Raw genomic sequence first — 19014 nt, 5'->3', positions numbered from 1 at the left:
TACAGCAAGCCATCGTGTAACTTTGAATTACATATCACCTATATGAGCTCCATGTAGTAAGCTGTATATATATCTGACATATAAATGTATGCATGACGTGTATATATACATATGAGATATATCTATATATATGCAAACATGTATATCACCTATATGAAAGAATATTTGGCAAATTTTCTTTTTAAGAAAGTATTTCTATGGATTTGAACAGGATTTTCTTTCTCCACAATTCTTTGTTTTCTTATCCAAAATGCTCTTCTGTGTAAGAAAGTGACTGAGATGCATTCCTCTTCCTCATCAAAGGAAATTAGACCTTTTATATGATAAGCTTCCTTCCCTCTACTGAGTCAAACAGCGTTAGTTCGTTAGTTCCCCAGTTCATTTTAAAACCAAGAGACTTTTGGGGTGCCTGGGTGGCGCAGTCGGTTAAGCGTCCGACTTCAGCCAGGTCACGATCTCGCGGTCCATGAGTTCGAGCCCCGCGTCGGGCTCTGGGCTGATGGCTCAGAGCCTGGAGCCTGTTTGCGATTCTGTGTCTCCCTCTCTCTCTGCCCCTCCCCCATTCATGCTCTGTCTCTCTGTCCCAAAAATAAATAAACGTTGAAAAAAAAAATTAAAAATAAATAAATAAATAAAACCAAGAGACTTTAGGAGCAGGAGTGAAAAGGCAACTGAAAAAAAAGGGGTACTAGCAAAAATCCTGAAATGTGGGTCCCATTTCCACCTTTGCCTGTGCGCAGCTTTGTGCCTTTGGGGAAATCCCAGGATATCTTCAGGCTTCAGATTCTTGGTGTGTAGAATGTGGAGTTGAAAGAGAGAGTTTCTAAGGCAGTGAGTGGACTTCTACCCAGATCACACATTAGAATCAGTTAAAGTCTCTGAAGGAGATGCGTTCTTTGAATTATGGAGAGCCTGCCATAGGGCATGGCACATGTTGCCAGATTTACAAATACAAACACAGGACATTTGATTAAATTTGAATTTCAGATAAATGATGAATACGTTTTAGTATTTATATTTATCGGACACGTGCTACGCATAAAAGGAAGTCAAAATTTGTGTAATGAATGTATATCATCAAGTCTCTATTAGTGGGAATTTTGGATGAAGAATGTAAAATGGGAGGGTATCTGTTTCAGTAGATTTTTAGTCATATCACACAGAGAGTCTTTTATTCTTTTTTAAAGCTTTATCAGCCTTGATTGGAATACTTTTTCATCCTCTGGCAAGAACTATTATATCAATTGTGCTGTAGGCCACAAGTAAAGCATACCTCAATTAAGTAGTACAGGTGATAAAGATATTTATGGATTTACTTAACAAGAGGTCCAGAACGAAAATGAGGTGATCAGGGACCCAGTGTTCCCGTCATTCTTCTGCTGGGATGTCATCCTGGGTGTGTTGGCCTTCCCTTTCAGGTTTGTTTCTATGATTATAAAGTGGCTGGTGCATCTCCATTTGTAATTATGTCTTCACATTACATTACATATCTCCATTATGTCTTCACATAATTACCTTCAGTGTAAAAAAGAAAGAGCAGTTTTGTGTTATACATATCTTTTTAACCAGAGGAAAAATCTTTCCTGGTGATTTCTACCCCCAGAGTACTTCTTCAAAATCACTGGCCAGAATTGGGTCACAGGCCCATACACTAGCCCAAAGGGAGGCTGGGATGCAAATTTCAGGCCTTTTTACTCTTCTTGGTGGGAGGCAGGAAGTAAGTAATGAAGGAAGTGGTTAGAAATAAATATGGAGGCTACTGAGTGTCATCCCCAACCATCACATCTAGGATATTCCTTTCCTTTGAGTGTCATCAACACATGGATGGATTCTTGGTTTGTGGACCGGTTTGAAGCACTGGGGAATACTTCACAATATTAGGAAGCAGTTCTTTTAAATGCTCTTGTACATAAGTCTTGACCAAAACCAGAGACATCCCAACATAGCCCAACATAGCCCTTTAAAATGTTATCATTTAACCAGCGTCATTAGAACTTTGAAAGTACACAATTGCATCCCTTTCTTCCCAGGGGAAAAAAAAGTCTGAAGAATCCTTTTTCTTTTTTCCATTATACACTTCAGTTTTTCGTGCCAAGTATATGGCACAAAGTTCCATTTAGTATACACCCAAAATTTCTAGAAGAGTTTACAGAATCCTCATTTCACAGGTTTTTTTCCCCCTTGTTGGAATCCATCCAGATGTACTTTCATTCTAAGTGCACTATTTGAAGGAAGGTAATACAGACAATAATTTCTTTTGGTGCCCATGACTTCTCAAGATTCTTAAAGTGCTCTACAACTTGTTGTAACCTCTGATCACTGATCACATGAAACAGAGCAATGTGTTTCAGTGCAGAGAATACTTAACTAGCCTCAAGACCTACAAAAGAACATTGGCCCTGGTTTTTATACAACGTGATACGCTTTTGTTAACCATGTAAATGGGGTTTATAACTGGGGTAAATTCTTTCACAGTGCTCCTAAAGCGTCCATATTAAAGTCTATTTCCCAAAGCTTATATAGAATTCCAAGTGGTGTACAAAATATGTTTAAAATGCTACATATGGAGAAGAGAGAAAAGAAAGAAAACCATCAATTAAGGAACAGCTTTGCTATTCCAGACACAATGCTAAATGTCTGACATCTTTGAATTTATTTAATCTTGAAAACAGCTTTTTGAGTTATTTTACAGTCTATTGATTCATCCAAGTTCATATAATCTAATGAACATCAGAGAGAGAATGAGAATTATTGCCAAAGACTACTCCTGCAGAGGCAGATATGTTGTTTTTATGAATACACACTTGATAAGGTAGTATTTTCTTAGTCTGTATCTTTACCTATCTATTAAAATAGAGTTGCTACTTTGGGTTGAATTTCAGAGCAGGATTTAAACCTATGACGGTACTCACGATCATTAGCAAAATATCCAATCAGAGTTATTTTCTTGAGAAAGATCCGTGCATTTTCTCTTGCCCACCACCAAGGATAGGCACATTCTCTGGAATTCACTCCATTACACATTCCAAGCATAGCAAATCAATCATTAATTATTCACAGGAAGAGCATTCAAAGTTCTCTTCCTTCTTTGGGTGATATGATAGAACAGTGAAAAAAAAAATCCTGGGTACTTAGTAGTTAAGCACTATCTGATCCGATATCCCATTTGTCATGGGTTCTCTAATTTCACACTGCTTTATCACTTCCCGAGAGTAAAGATGGGGGTGGGGGGAGTCTATGGAGTTTTTGTTTTTGTTTTATTTTTACTGAGAGAACAAGTAGCTATTTAACTTTCTCGACCTAACTAAATAAATTTGAGTTGTAACTAAGTAAAATTGAATAGCAACTAAGTAAAACGGAGTAAGTAAAACTGAACAGTTTTCAAATCTTGAGCTGTGCACAAGTTCCTTAAAAAGGTTCTGAGGTATGCATAAGAGTTTGTAGTGACTATTTGAGAAAAGGCTTGGACTTTGGAAGAAACCTGCCTGAGAACACTCTAAAGAAAAGTCAACAATGAAGTCCAGATATTTCTGGAAAAAAGAAAGCATTTAAACGTGAAAAATTAGTCCAATGAAAAAAACACTGCCCAAAGGTTCTCCTACCAGGTGTGAGGGTTTTCATTTTTCTATTTCACAGCAACTTGGACATACAAAGTATTTAATTTGTGGGAATGCAAGCTGGTGCAGTCACTCTGGAAAACAGTATGGAGGTTCCTCAAAAACTAAAAATAGAACTACCCTACTACCCAGCAATTGCACTACTAGGCATTTATCCAAGGGATACAGGTGTGCTGTTTCAAAGGGACACATGCACCCCAATGTTTATAGCAGCACTATCAACAATAGCCAAAGTATGGAAAGAGCCCAAATGTCCACTGATGGATGAATGGATAAAGAAGATGTGGTGTGTATATGTATGTATACACACACACACACACACACACACACACACACACACACAATGGAGTATTACTTGGCAATCAAAAAGAATGAAATCTTGCCATTTGCAACTATGTGGATGGAACTAGAGGGTATTATGCTAAGCGAAATTAGAGAAAGACAAATATCATATGACTTCACTCATATGAGGACTTTAAGAGACAAAACAGATGAACAGAAGGGAAGGGAAACAAAAAGAATATAAAAACAGGGAGGGGGACAAAACAGAAGAGACTCTTAAACATGGAGAACAAACAGAAGGTTACTGGAGGGGTTGTGGGAGGGGGGTGGGCCAAATGGGTAAGGGGCATTAAGGAATCTACTCCTGAAATTGTTGTTGCACTATATGCTAACTAATTTGGATGTAAACTACAAAAATAAAATGTAAAATAAAATAAATTTAAAAAGAAAGTATTTAATTTGTTGTTTTAGGGTTGGAAACTCATTTATTCAATAATCATTTGTTCAATAATAATTTATTCAACAATCCTTTACTGAGTGCCATTTATGTGTCAGATACTGACGTAGGAGCAGAAATAGAACTGTAACTTGAGACACAAGATTGGAAGTGTCACTGCAAAAAAGAGCCAGATAGAAAAACTCAAGAAAAAAAGGTGGGAACAAACTCTAAGGCATTCATTCTTTAAAGCGACCTATGAATGCTATGTCATTCTTCTACTGCTCCACACCCACTTATTATATAACCTGAAGTGAGACCCAAGACCCTTGAAAAATGTGCTCACTTAAGAAAATCACATTGGGGAGCCTGAGTAACTTAGTCAGTTTAGCGTTGGACTCTTGATTTTGGCTCAGGTCATGATCCCAGGGTGGTGGGATTGAGTTCTGTGTCAGACTCTGCGTTGAGTCTGGAGCCTGCTTACAATTCTCTCTCTCCACTCCCCCCTTCTCCCTCTGCTCCTCTCCTCCACTCATGTGCACATTCTCTCTCTAAAATAAAAAAGTAATAATAAAATGCAACTTTGAAAAAAGAAAAACGTGTCTATATTTTTTTGAATATTTAACAATGTGCAAAGAACCTGTAGGAAATGTGATTTTGAGTGGAACTAATGATAACAGGGAGTATTAAAAAGTGTGATGTTGGTCCTTTAAAATGGTTTAAGTCAAAGATCTTGGGCTAGGGTATGGATTTCAACTCTGTTACCCTAGAGAGACAGCTTCAGGTTACAGTGTTTAAAAGTTTTAGTTCACTCTCAGAACTCTAGTTTAATATTAACTTTCACTTAGAGAAATGTCTTTTGGAATCAAACCTGAACCAAAGGAGAACTTCCACTGACAATTCCTTAGCTAAGGGAACCATTCTTTGCCACTCTCAGTGGTCCCATCTTGACCCCTCTCATGTCTCTTACTGACTTGTTTCTGAACTCAGAGAAGGTCAGAGCATGATCAATGAGTACTCTAAAACCCCAGCGTTGCCTGGGATGCCAAGGGAAGGCCTTTCCATATCTGCTATCAGTGTCAGGCTAACTCAGAACAAGAGCAATCCTTCTCTGACCCTAGGACAGAGATCATTGGAAGTGTGTAAAAACTAGGCTTGTGCAAACCCTGGTTCATTAGAGGGTCACCTTGGCTTATGCAACTAAAAGGAGAGGTTCCCTAACGGGTCGTAAACCCAGGAAGAAAGCTGAGCCTAAAAAATCCTAACCATGTGCATTCAGACCGAACACTACTTTGCCCCAATATTCAGAAAACTAGTGGGAAGATCTTCAGTTTTGATCTGTGTTGGAGAGACTGAAGACAAACAGAGTCTAAAATTGTACAGGACTCATCTCTGAATTTTTTTAAATGAAGTTTTGGCCAAACAGCCAGTAGACAGGTTTCCTTGACATCCTTTACAGAATACCTTAAATCTGTTCAAGAAAACATATGAAGCAACCCTTTGTGAAGGGACATTAAAGATCATCTACCCCAATGCATCTCAATCGTTGTCACAGTCGATGAATGTATTCAAATATTTTGCTGTCTTTTCAAAGATTCTCTTTGATCCTTCATTTCTCCTCTGGTCTAACCTCTTATCACTAATTTCTTTAATGGGTATAAGGATCATTCTTCCTGCTCCTACTCTAATATGAAATTCTATAAAACTCATAAAATGAAAATGATAATGCTGGACTTCCTATTTTAATAAAGGCTATTGACTATCGTAAAAAGGCTAATTTTATCTGTTTCTAATTTAAAAGAAGGTATCTAATACGTCCTAGGGATTCTGGAAAAGAGCTCTCGCCATTTTTACTCATTCTCCCTGAATAGTCCTCTTTGAGTTTTATGTCTTGCATTTGTTGTTTTTTGTTTTGTTTTATCCAAAGTATATCCTACTAAGTCTGGGAACTAACTATCCTAGGTTAAGATTTTGATTTGTGTTTCTCTCTTTTCCTTTTTAATGTATTTCTCTAATTGTCCCTTAGTCATTTCCCACAGCATCTAATACCCGTGTAATGCAAAGAGCTCACCATGTTCCCTAAGGGATTCATATGTGTGCATATGGTACATATCTTGAAACAGTTTTTAGTTTCATATAGCTGTGCAGTCAGCTGTTGGTTTCTACTGCTTCTGGAAACCTTGCCAGACCATCTGCAGACCCTTTAATTATGTTTTCTGACCAGAGGGCAACTGGTAGGAATTAAATATGTTATGATCATATTCAACAAAATTTCAGGATTCCAATGCCCTAGCTGAGAAGCAATACCAGCTGGGCTTCAGTGGGAGACAGGGGTTAACAAGGCCCCCACTTCAACTGCAGGGATGCTTCTCTGAGTCAGCAAAAACTGTTGACGCTTAAAAGTAGCATAGCTCAGACCCTACATAAATACCAATCATCAGCTGGTCAGAGTAATAGGACTGGGTATGTGAACAATACCAGAAAGCTTTTCTAGATGCTAGACATACCTTCTTGGGATCAGGAGGAATTACTGTGACTAGCTCTGGGATCATAGCAAATTAATGGATCAGGCTAAATAATTGCAGCTTTGAGGATTCCCCACCAGAAGAAAATACTCACTAGACTGAAGGAAACAAACATTTAGCTGGCCTTCCATGTAGCAGATGATCTAGATGTGAGGGTGTGAGGGATGCCTGTGAAGCCACGTAACTGAGCGTCGATTCAACTGATTGAAAATGGTTATCTTCCTCCTCAATAGTTCACCCCGAAGTGGCCTGATTTATGTATGACCACAGATTAATGATTGCTTCCTACCATTCTTTATTCCTGCCTTTCCAACCATTAGTTATCACCTATAACTACATCACTTGCCTCCCTATGTAGCTCTCCAAAAGGATACCACATGCACATGTTGTTTGTGTTGGTTTTGTTCTTGCAGGAGAGCCTGAAGATATTGCATTTGTTGAAAGGGACCTTCATGCTTTTATTTTATGAATAGAATGGCACATGGAGTGGAGTGTGGGCTTATGAGAGGAAGGGAAGGGAAACTGACATGGAACAGGTCCCTCGTTATATGAGGCTGGTGAGGGAAATGATGTTATTTTGAAAATTCGAGTTTTCAGTAGTCACATGAGGAGATGTATTTATATGAAGGGATACAGTATTGGGCTAGCCTTCCTTTGTTTTAAAATCAACTTTACTGGGGCGCCTGGGTGGCTCAGTCAGTTAAGCACCTGACTTTGGCTCAGGTCATGATCTCACAGTTTGTGAGTTCGAGGCCGCGTCGGGCTCTGTACTCACAGCTCAGAGCCTGGAGCCTGCTTCGGATTCTGTGTTTCCCTCTCTCTCTGCCCCACCCCTGCTTGCACTCTGTCGCTCAAAAAGGAATAAACATTAAGGAAATTAAAAATAATAATAATAAAAAAATAAAATCAACTTTACTGAAATATCATTTATGTACAATACTGCATTCATTAAAGCACACAACCCAGTGCATATACCTGTGAAACCACTGCCTGGTCAAGGTACAGAATATTTCTATCACCCTCCAAAATTTCTTCTTGTTCCTTTTCTGTCCATCCTTCCCCTTCCACCTTTGGACCCATTCAACACTGAGCTATTTTTTTTTGTCACAGCTTTTTTTTTTTTTTTTTTTTTTTTTGGCTTTTATGTAAATAGAATCATACTCTTAGGTCTGGTGTCATACACTCAACATAATGGTTTTGACATTCATTCATTTTGTTATGTATATTAGTAGTTTGTTTTTTTTTATTGTTGACTAATATCCCATTGTATAAATGCATCTCTTTTTGTTTATCCATCACCTGTTGGTGAACATCTGGATTGTTTCAATTTTTGGTTATTGTGCATAAAACTGCTATAAATATTTGCATACAAGTCTTTGTGTGGACATATGTTTTCACTTCTTTTGTATAAATACTTGGGAGTGGAATGTCTGGGTCATATGTTTAACTTTTTAAGAAATTACCAAGCTTTTTTCGAAGTTATTGAGCCATATTCCATTCCCACCAGGGATGTATAAGAGTTCTAGTTGCTCAACATCCTCACTAGCATTTGGTATTGTCAATCTTTTTAATTAGTCACTCTGATGGATGTCTGATGGTACCTCACTGGAGTTTTAATTTCCATTTCCCTAACGACCAACGTGTTTTAAATCTTTTTGGGCTATTTGTATACTGTCATTAGTGAAGTGTCTATTCAAATCTTTTACCCATTTTTCATTGGGTTGCTTTTCTTCTAATTATTGAGTTGTAAGAGTTATTTACATAGTCTGAATACAGGTTCCTTGGGAACATTTTCCCCATCCTTTTGATTGTCTTTTCATTTTCCCAGCTATGTCTTTCAGAGAGCAAAATTTTTATCTCGATAAAGTCTAATTTATTGATGTTTTCTTTTATATAGCTCATGGTTTTTGTGGACTCTATTCTACTTCATTGTTCCTTATGTTTATCCTTATCTCAATATTATACCATCTTGATTTTTGTAGATGCTATAAGTTCTACTTACACTATCGAGTTCCATCTTCTTCAAAATTGTTTTGTCTGTTCTAGAGCCATCAAATTTCCAAATAAAATTTAGAACCAGCTTGTCATTTTCAGTGAAAATGCCTGATGGAATTTTGATGGGGATTGCTTTGAATCTATAAATCGATTTGGGTAGAATTGATATTTTAATAATGGAATCTTTCAATGAACTTATGAATTCCAACAAACCATGAATTGGAATCTTCCAATAAATTTACAAACATGGTTTATTTCTCCAGTTTTGTGATCCTTCCTTAATTTCTTTCAGCAATATTTTGTAGTTTTCAATGAGGAGTTCTCATGTCTTTTGTTAAATATATTCTTAAGTATTTTTTTGTTATTGTTTTTAGGTACTCTTACAAGTAGAATTTTTTAAATTTAACTTGCCAATTATTTACTTCTAGCATATAGAAGACAATTAAGTTTTGGGTATTAATTTTGTATACTTCGAGTTTGTATACTTGCTAAATTTACATATTAATTCTACTAGTTGTTATATAGATTCTTTGGGATTTTCATGTCATCTACAAATACAGTCCAACATTCTTCCTTTCTGTCTTCATTTACTTTTGCTGTAATTTTGGTTTCATCTGTTTTTTCCCCCCATTGTCATTTTATTATTTTGTAACCAACTTTTGCTAGTGTCACTCATAGGATACAATCCAACACTATGTTAAAACCCTGCCCTGGTGTAATTTAGCCCAGATCTCAAATTGCCAATCATTGAGTGGCAGAAAAGTAGCTGATGGATGAAAAAAAAGAAAAAAAAAAAAAAGATACTGTGAAGGTAGATAGTTGGCTGGAGGCAAGGCTGCAACTTCAGCCCTTGTTCTGCTGTTGCTGTGACTGATGGAGAGAGTCACACTGATGTCCTTTTGGACTGGGTGGAAGGAGAAAACGTGTTGGAGCTGTGAATGGAACAGTATTGGCTGGAAAACATTGTAGACTTTTGAGCTACAAGTGGTTTTCAAGTGGATAGGCCAATGTCATGCTGGTCAAACCCCAGTTCTCCTTCCTCTGCATGTCCATTGCAAAGCTGGAGAAACAGTCTCAGTATCCTTGTCTCAATTTCTGGACCCTTCTCTCTTCTCCAACAGTGTTACCCCCTATCTCAGAGACCTTTTCCTTCTTTCCTAACAAAAGTCCTCAGGAAAAATCTGAACCCCTTTCAGGGATTAAATTCTGCCTAAATCCCCACACCTTGCTCATTATTATATTTTAATAAGATATATCCAAAGATGCCTTAAGTTTCAAATACATGAAAGCACAAATACAATAGTAATACATAGAACGGGCAGGGAGTAACTTTTAATGAACATCTACTGTATGATGCCCAGAAGTTGTTATTTAAACATTTTTAAAAATTTTTAAGGGGCGCCTGGGTGGCGCAGTCGGTTAAGCGTCTGACTTCAGCCAGGTCACAATCTCGCGGTCCGTGAGTTCGAGCCCCGCATCAGGCTCTGGGCTGATGGCTCAGAGCCTGGAGCCTGTTTCCGATTCTGTGTCTCCCTCTCTCTCTGCCCCTCCCCCGTTCATGCTCTGTCTCTTTCTGTCCCAAAAATAAATAAACGTTGAAAAAAAAATTTTTTTTAAATATTTTTTATTTTAGAGACAGAGAGGGCAAGTGGGGGAGAGGGGCAAAGGGAGGGAGGGAGGAAGGGAGGGAGGGAGAGAGAGAGAGAGAGAGAGAGAGAGAGAGAGAGAGAGAATCCCAAGCAAGCTCCGTGCTCAGCATAGAGCCTGACACAGGGCTCGATCCAGCCACCTTGGGATCATGACCTGAGCCAAAATCAAGAGTCCCACACTCAACTGACTGAGCCATCCAGGTGGCCCAGGAGTTGCTATTTAATCACAATAAGATCTAAAATAGGATTTATAGCCTCATTATAGATAAAAGGACTGGGGCTTAACAGGCTAGCATTTTGTTCAAGGCCATATGAAAATTGGAGAACAAATTTGAACCTCAGCCTGAGTTTAAAGTATGGGCTTTTTCCATTTCAGTGTTTGATTTCAGTATTAGTAAACACTCGTTGTGCAATGTATTTTCTAACTTATCACTGACTCTAAAATAGTAGATTGTGCATTTCTTGTTTAGAGAAGTGTATTCTCCATTGTGTTTTCAACCTCCAGCATAGCACATGGCAAATAGTAGGTACTTCATGCCAGATTGTTGAATTGATTTAAATACCAACAGAACCATGTTTCTTTTGCTTTATTTATTCATTCATTAAACAAATGTTTTCTTGTAGGTAGGCACATAGATCTAGAATGGGAGTCAGATAAGTAAATAAGGAATGAACTCTACACAGTGATATAAGCTGTTATAGAGGGATGAATAAAATATTGAGGAAACAAAAAAGAGTTACCTAGATCGGCCTTATGAAGTCAGCAAAGGCTACCTGAAGCAGGGATATTTTGACATGTAATGTCAAGAATGATGCAATGTGAAAGAAGCAAGATATTTTAAACAGACGGGGCCATCATGTGCAAGGTTGGAAGTGAGAGAGAGCATGGCACATTCAAGAAATGTAAGTAACTCAATATGGTTGGGACATAGAATGTGAGACATGAGGTGATGAGAGATGAGGGCAAAGAATGAAATAGGTGCCAGCTGTAAGATTATTGTTTTTTGAAGGCTCTCTCCCAAGGGAACCACCAGAGGTGTGTCATCAGCAGGTGGCAGGATCAGATTTTTTATTTAGAAAGAACATTCTGGCTTCTTTGTGGAAAGTGACTGGAGGGACAGGACATGGTTTGGGAAATAATTGCCGAAATCTAGGTGAAAAATGATTGTGGTCTAAACTGAGGTAAAGAGTATGGGATTGGAGAAAGTAGGCAGATTTGAGAGATAATGAAAGTAAAATTAATAGAATTTGAAGACTGATTTGGGGAATAATGGAAAAAGAATTGATGAAGATGATTCTTGGGTTTTAGATTTGGGAAAATGGTGGACAATAGTGACATTTCATGAGCTCTTGAGCCTATGTGAAGTGTTTTCTGCAGAAGAATATCTCCAATGAATATCATCCCAAACAATTTACTAAAATCTTAAGTTCATTATAGTTATTTCATTGAATTATTAGCCTCGTGCCCCACTCCTAGCTAATTTGCCATATCTCTTTATAACACCATCATTTTCTGAGTCACTAAGGCTGCAGACCTCATGTTCATCATTGGTTCCTCCTCTCCTCAGCTCCCCCCTCTACTTTCAGTTAGTCACCAAGGCCTGTTAATCATCCCTGACTAATGCCTCTTGAGTCTGCCCTGTCCTGCCATTCCCACTGTCATAACTGTAGCCTGAGCCCCTATCACTTCATGCCTGAACTATTTCCTAACTAGAATAGTTTTCCTAACTTGTCTCCATACCTCCAGTTGCTCCCCAGTGCAATCCATCTGGCACCCTGCGGCCAGAATGATTTTCTTTAAATACTGCTTTCATCACCTCTTCCAGCTCAAGCATGCTCAGCGCACTCTTCTCCAGACAGATGAGTTACTCACCATCTTCCCAGCATGTCTTATGCATTCCCACCGAGGGAACCTTTGCTTGGAATGTGACTTTCTCCTAACATTTTCCTCTGCCTCCCTGAAGAGCCTTCATCCTGTTGGGCTCAGCTCCAGTCCCAACCTCCATGAGTCTTCCGTGACCATCCACAACACTCTCCCACCTCCAAATCGTCTGGCACCCAATACACATTTTGTTGACCTTCTTGTGTTCTTCTCTGTGTAAATCTTGTAGGCTTTTTAGAGCTGAGACAATGGGCCTCTTCTCCAGCTTTGGATGCACATGTAGTGGAGGGAGAACCAGATTCTGGTCAGCTCACAATGGCTGTTATTTCTTGATTCCACTTGTGCTTGTAGCTGGAGACAGGTTATGCCAGTTTGATGAGTGTTTGTCCATTGTCGCTGGGATACCCTTGCTAGTCTAGGTCCCAGCAGGGACTTGCATTAGGTGCCAAGAGCAAGACTCTTTCTGATTCACATTCCCACACCCAGCCATTGTTCATCAAGCATATTGCTGGCTCTAATCAGCTAGATCTGGAAAGTCTTCTATATCAGCTACTCATGGTACAGAAATCAGCTCTTGTAGAGAAACCTCCAGGAAGTACTGTTTTCAGCCTTTGTCACCAGCCCAGTTACCTCCTGTCCTCTTGGTTAGCTCCCCTTTGGGAGGCATCTAGTCCTTTTGTCCATGTCCTCTCTGGAAACCAACATTCTCCTACCAAGGTTTACTTGGTGTCCAAGATATTTTTAGCAACAGTAAGTTTCCATATCATTCTCCCCTCTTCCTAGCAAAAAAAAAAATCCTATTTGCCCTACATTTACAAAGATAATAGAGTAGCATATGTGATGGGGGACGGGTGGTGAAGGGAGGGAATCACATAAGTGACCCTATACAGAACAAAAGTGATTCACCCCTTGATAAGCTTTGGTTACAACCTTATACAAAGGAGAGGCTTATTTCATTTTTAGGTTCCCATGCCAAAAATTACTTTTTGTTTGCCTCCTCCTCATGCCCAGATCCAAACCTACTCTTCTCTGTTCTGCTCTCTGCCTAAGGAGCGTGCCTGCTACAGATGGTATCTCTAGGGCACCCTGGCCCAGGGCTTCCCTGAGTTTGGGCTAACAAATGGCACCTGCAGAAGACTTCTCCCAATCTACAGCAGTCTGGCAGTGCCTTCACTGTCTGTGGGAAAAAGACTTGTGCCCTTTCCATTGCTCCATTGCTTTAACTCTCTAGGCTCCAGCAATGCCGCTCCTTCCCTGTGTCTTTTCAGGCTCAAGTGGTGACAGGTTTATGCTGGCACTTTCCCCTAGCGTTTCAACATCCCCTGATGCCTCCCTTAGCCTTGTTTCTTCATTAAACTCTTCGGTCAAACTCTTTTTAATGCATCATCTGTCTGCCTCATGGACCTTAATTGACACATGCCCTTTTGCAGAACACCCAGATGAATCTTTGCCTTTACTAAGGTGGATCTGGGTATTTTTTCTCTTTCATGGCACCAAGCATGGTGACTGACCACTACAAAATCATTTGTTACCTTAATTAAGAAAGATATCAATGAGTCAGGCTCATTCTTCTGTGTGAATACAAGGTTCCTGCTGACAAACCATGCTGCCAGACGTGACTCCTATAAGCACCAGTATTCTGAATATTGCAAGGTAACCTTGACTCTTCACCCTGCCTGGTTCCCAACTCATGATGAAAGATTGAGACTACATCATCTTATGCACTGACAGGGCTGGCACATGGAATAGAGGCAATAGCTTGTCTACGTCCCAGCAAAATATCTCTACCATCTTCCTATTCTCAGTTCTAGGACATCGTGAGTGATGCTCTTCTTTATGAATCTAGCTAGTTTGCCACTGTCCTAGAGGATGGCCTGACAGGAGTTATTTCAAGAGGGCTGAGACTTCAACACTACTACCTTCAGGGTGATTGAGATTATTTGTTTGCCATCCCTGTTGTGCTTAACGAGGGCAATGCTCCTTCTCAGAAGTGGAAGAGTCACTAGTCATCTACCATCATCAAAGAGAGACTCTAACCAGACGCCTTAGCAGAGCTTGCTGCTTTGCTGCTTACTGGAGGCCTCAGGGACTCTTGTTTTAATTATCGTTCCTCTATACATCATGTTCCCGAAAGAAATTCCAACATATTTCCAAGTTATTTTAGCTGGGTATTTTCCCTGCCAATCTTAAAATCAATGTTTCTACTCCTTGCTTCTTAACGATTCGTCCCACTGAAAAAAGCAGAAAGATCTCAGGATATTTTCCTTCAGGACGCAGTGTAAATGTCTCCCGGGGAAGGATTTCTTCATGCACATGTAAAGCTGCAAGGTCCAGAAAGGCCGCCACATGCAAATTTGAAACAAACGTTTCCAAAGCAGAAGTCCAGCACCAGCCCTGTCACACATGCGTAAAACAAATTATCCAATGGGAGCAGTACATAAATCACTCAAGAGAGAGTGCCAAAAAATTCCACTGCATTCCTTCCAGAATCTAAAACCCAAACATGTTAGAGCTCCAAGCTTTTACCAAAAAATTCTGAAGGGAAAATGAACTGTGAATAACTATGGAGAAAGTGTAAGCAATTCATCTACCTGATGGGACCACCTGCTAATCAACGTTCACACAGTATTTTGTATCCAGCTATGAATCAAAATTCTTGAGCTAAGTTTATGGCTTGAAAAGCCAAAGAGTCCTGTCATCATCAGCACTGCTATTTACCAGTGACTGAGACAGAACCTGCATGAGTTGCCATGGTTTGTACAGGATGTTGATCTACGTGGGTTGTGTCTGATTTGGAGGAGGAGCATTTGGGCTGGTTTCAGACACTAAGATTAATGGGGAGTGCAGTAAATCACAGTCATAGAAAAGAAGAGCCTTGGGGGAAGGGCAAATGTTTTGGTCTCTTGACCCACTGCACGCCCATGGAAGAGAGAACTCTGTGTGTGTTAGAAATGTCTAAGGTACTTGCCCTCATCTTTTTAGTAAATGTACTTTTGCAAAAGACACAGTGTTTGTGCAAAAGTTTTCTAAAAAACATTTGTTGAGGAAGACAGGAGATAAATGATTCTTACAGCAAAATGTCTGCCCTCTCACGTGTAATAAATGGGGCCAATCCTGAGGAGCTCTACACAACTGGAAAAAGAGAAATGGGTTCAGCTATAAAATCAGTGCCCTGAAATTTATTAGAGGTGCTCAGTTTTTCACTGAACTACAAAACTTGATTCAATATATCTATGTATTAGTTTGCTGGGGCTGCTGTAACAAAATACCACAAACCAGATGGCTGAAAACAATGGATATGTGTTCTCTTATAGCCTTGGAAGCCAGAAGTGTAAAATCAAGATTTCAGTAGAGCCACACCGGCTCTGAAACCTGTAGGGGAGTCCTTCCTTGGCTCTCTCTAGCTTCTGGTGTTTGCCAACAATCTTTGGCATTGGTTGGATTGTAGCTGCACCCCCCAGGCTCTCCCTCTGTCATCACACAACACTCATCTTGTCTGTCTCTCCTGTTCTTATAAGGATGCTGGCCATATTGGATTAGGGGCCCACCCAACTCCAATATGACCTCATCTTCACTAATTATGTCCACAACCACTCTGTTTTGAAGTAAGGTGACATTCCCAGACACTGGTAATTAGGACTTCAACATACCTTTTTTTGAGGAAGGTACAATTTGACACATAACAATTTACATATTGAAATACGGCAGGGATAAGGCTTAGAAATTAGGACATTTCTTCTGTTTCTTTTCTCCTTCCACACCTCCCTCCTTCTCTCCCTTTTCTTCTTTTCTTTTCTCTTCTTGCTTCACCATGGAATATTGGTGAGCCACGAAGAACATAGCTAGAGGAAACTAAGTTAATGTATATAAGAAGAGGCATGACAATATACAGAGAAATAAAATGCAAAATGAGAAAGGCAGCCTGTCTGTGTGATGAGGAGACCTTTAAGATGGAAACCACATACATACAGTAGAATTTTAAAGAAGGAGAATGATTTTGAAGTGTACCATTGGTGAGAGAGCTAAAGATGATTTTCAGACGTTTGCCATGTTGCCAAGAGTAGCCACCCTTTACCACCATTTGAGAGCACCTTGAGGTCGTATCTATATTACACTCCATGGCTTTGGAGCCATGTCTGGGTTTCATTCAGATGTGTCACTGTGTGGAGTTGGGCTCACTGAGGGAGAAAATACAGCCCATTTTGTTCATGCTACATAAAATATTGGTCTGATGGGGATGCTTCAGCAATGGAGGCACAATAACAAAAGACAGAAAGAGGCAAATATGGGCAGTGTCCATTCAAACATAGCCCAAAGGACAAACTTGTCCAGTGGTTTTTATTATTATGGCTCCCTTGGCCAGATGCTCCCTCTAGTAGGTAACTGTGCCTTATTCTTTCTTAGCTGACAATTTACTCCTTAATATCACGCAAGGAAGCCCACTTATTCTGTGCTTGTGCTCACTAAGCCAACTTCTCACTGTGGTTTAGTTTAGTTCTTTAAGGAGAGAATATATTAGTTATATTGACAAAAATATTCGCATCCAGGGTTTGGTAAACTTTTTCTGTAAGCGGCAAGATTGCAGATACTTGAGGCTTTGCAGGCCATAGTGTCTCTGTTGCCACTACACAGTTCTGCTGCTGTGGTGCAAAAGCAACCACAGACGATGTGAAAACCAATGGCCGTGGCTGTACTCCAATACAGCCTTTACTTACAAAAACAGGTGTCAGAGCTGGCCCACAAGTCATTGCTTATTGACCTTGCTCTAGACCATAGGACCAGAAAAAGAAATGCTTTGTTTTGTTTGTTTGTTTGTTTGTTTAGTAAAAATTTGAATTTCTCGCTTACATATCAATTTTGGCTAGTTGGGTTAATGTGTACGCACTCCCTTTGCGAAGCAGTTTCATTTGCCATCGTGCTGACAAATTCAAGACATTGAGTGTGTAAGAGTGAGGGTCAGATCTTTGAGCATGGCTTATTCACAAGCATATCATTACCTCATAAAAGCATCATGGCCACAGCATGTTGGTTTCTCCCCAGATAAGGATAGGATCTCATGACAGTCTCACGTTGGGATTTTTTTTTTTTTTTAGTTTTGTTTTTCCTACACTGAGTGGGGCCTCAAAGTTCATCAAGACTAAATATTTGTGCAAAGGAGAACATGAGTCTCAGAAATATGAACTGACTTGTTAAAACTGGAAGCTAGAATGAACATCCAGGTTTCTCAGCCCCAGTCCCCTGGCTGTTTTACTGCTTCACAGTCAATGCTCAACATCTGTGGTCTGCTGATTTGGCCCTTGCTGCTAAAAATTATCATAAAAGCTTGAGGCCTGGGACTTAAGTCATAAGGCAGTAGTTAACCCGGTATTGATGATAATGATTAGTAAATACATGGCTTGGCACAAAGGAGCCAAGAGCACCCACAGGCTCTTAGGATTCCTTAGCACAAGGTCTTTGGAAAATGTTGAACGCCATTAAGCATTTACTGCCTAGGTATTTATCTAAACCTGTCTTGAACCTGTCTGTGTTTTGGCTTTACAACTAGTTCAGATAACAAATTCCATGTGTTTACTTCTCTTCTAGACATGAAGACCTTCCTGTTACTTTAGAGCCTAGTTTTATTAAAACTGATGGTGATGTAACTGAGAGATGCCCCAGGTTGTTCACCCCAGAAAGCTCTCAGGGGAGAGCATGAGAAGGTATCATTCACAAAAGGGTCTTTGGGTGCCTTACATAGCACATTACTTCAAAGTAACACCACTGCACAGAGATTTTCCAACATTTTTGGCCACCAAAACTTGCTAAAAAAACTTGCAGTGGGTCTTAGATAATCTTAGTAACAGATGCACTGGCCTACTAGTAGACCATTTTACTTTTCCCCACACAATTTAACATCAAATCATACACTATCTTTTTATTTCTTCTTCTTTCTTTCTTTATTATTATTGTTATTTTTATTTGGCTCAACCCACACTAGAACACAAGCCTGTGAAGGCAAAGACTTGGTCTGTTTATCCCCTGACACTAAAATAGTTCCCAGGGTGCCTGGCTGCCTCAGCTGGTTAAGCCTTTGACTCTTGATTTTGGCTCAGGTCATGATCTCACAGTCGTGAGAGAGCCCTGCACTGGGCTCTGTGCTGGGCATGGAGCCTGCTTGAGACTCTCTCTTTCTCTCTCTCTGCTTCTGCCCCTCCCCTGCTCACATGCACGCTCTCTTACTGTCTCTAAAAAAAAAAAAAAAGAAAAGTTTAAAATAGTCCTCAATGCACTGCAAGCATCCCATAAATACTTTGAATAAATTAAGCAATGTGTGAGGCACTGAAGCCAAGCCCAAGCCCCAGGCTTCCATCCAGTACCATACCTAGAATCTTTTGTGGAGATTCTAGGTATGTGGAGCAGATTTTGAGTGGCATAGAACTTTGGTCTAGAGCTCATAACATTCTATTTTATGAGGGCCTCTCAACCACCCTGTGAGGTCAGTAGGGTGCCTACTATTATTCCCCATTTGAAGAGGGAGAAAAAAGACTTGGAGAAGAGATAACGGATTGGTTCATAGTCACCTTGGTGGAGGACAGTAATGTTGTAGAGCTAAGACAGCTCCAAAGGTGCCACAGCAGCCTTTCAAACT

At 39.8% G+C, this 19014-nt stretch overlaps 1 long non-coding RNA gene across 3 annotated transcripts in view; it reads left to right on the top strand.

Moving 5' to 3' along the window:
• The window catches only part of LOC125163315 (uncharacterized), a 215990-nt gene that overhangs the window by 117811 nt on the left and 79165 nt on the right, over nucleotides 1-19014 (top strand). The window lies entirely within an intron of this gene.

This window comes from Prionailurus viverrinus, chromosome B1 (assembly GCF_022837055.1).
Source record: "Prionailurus viverrinus isolate Anna chromosome B1, UM_Priviv_1.0, whole genome shotgun sequence".
NCBI classification, from domain to species: Eukaryota; Metazoa; Chordata; class Mammalia; order Carnivora; family Felidae; genus Prionailurus; species Prionailurus viverrinus.
This window is presented reverse-complemented; position numbering and strand designations above follow the sequence as displayed.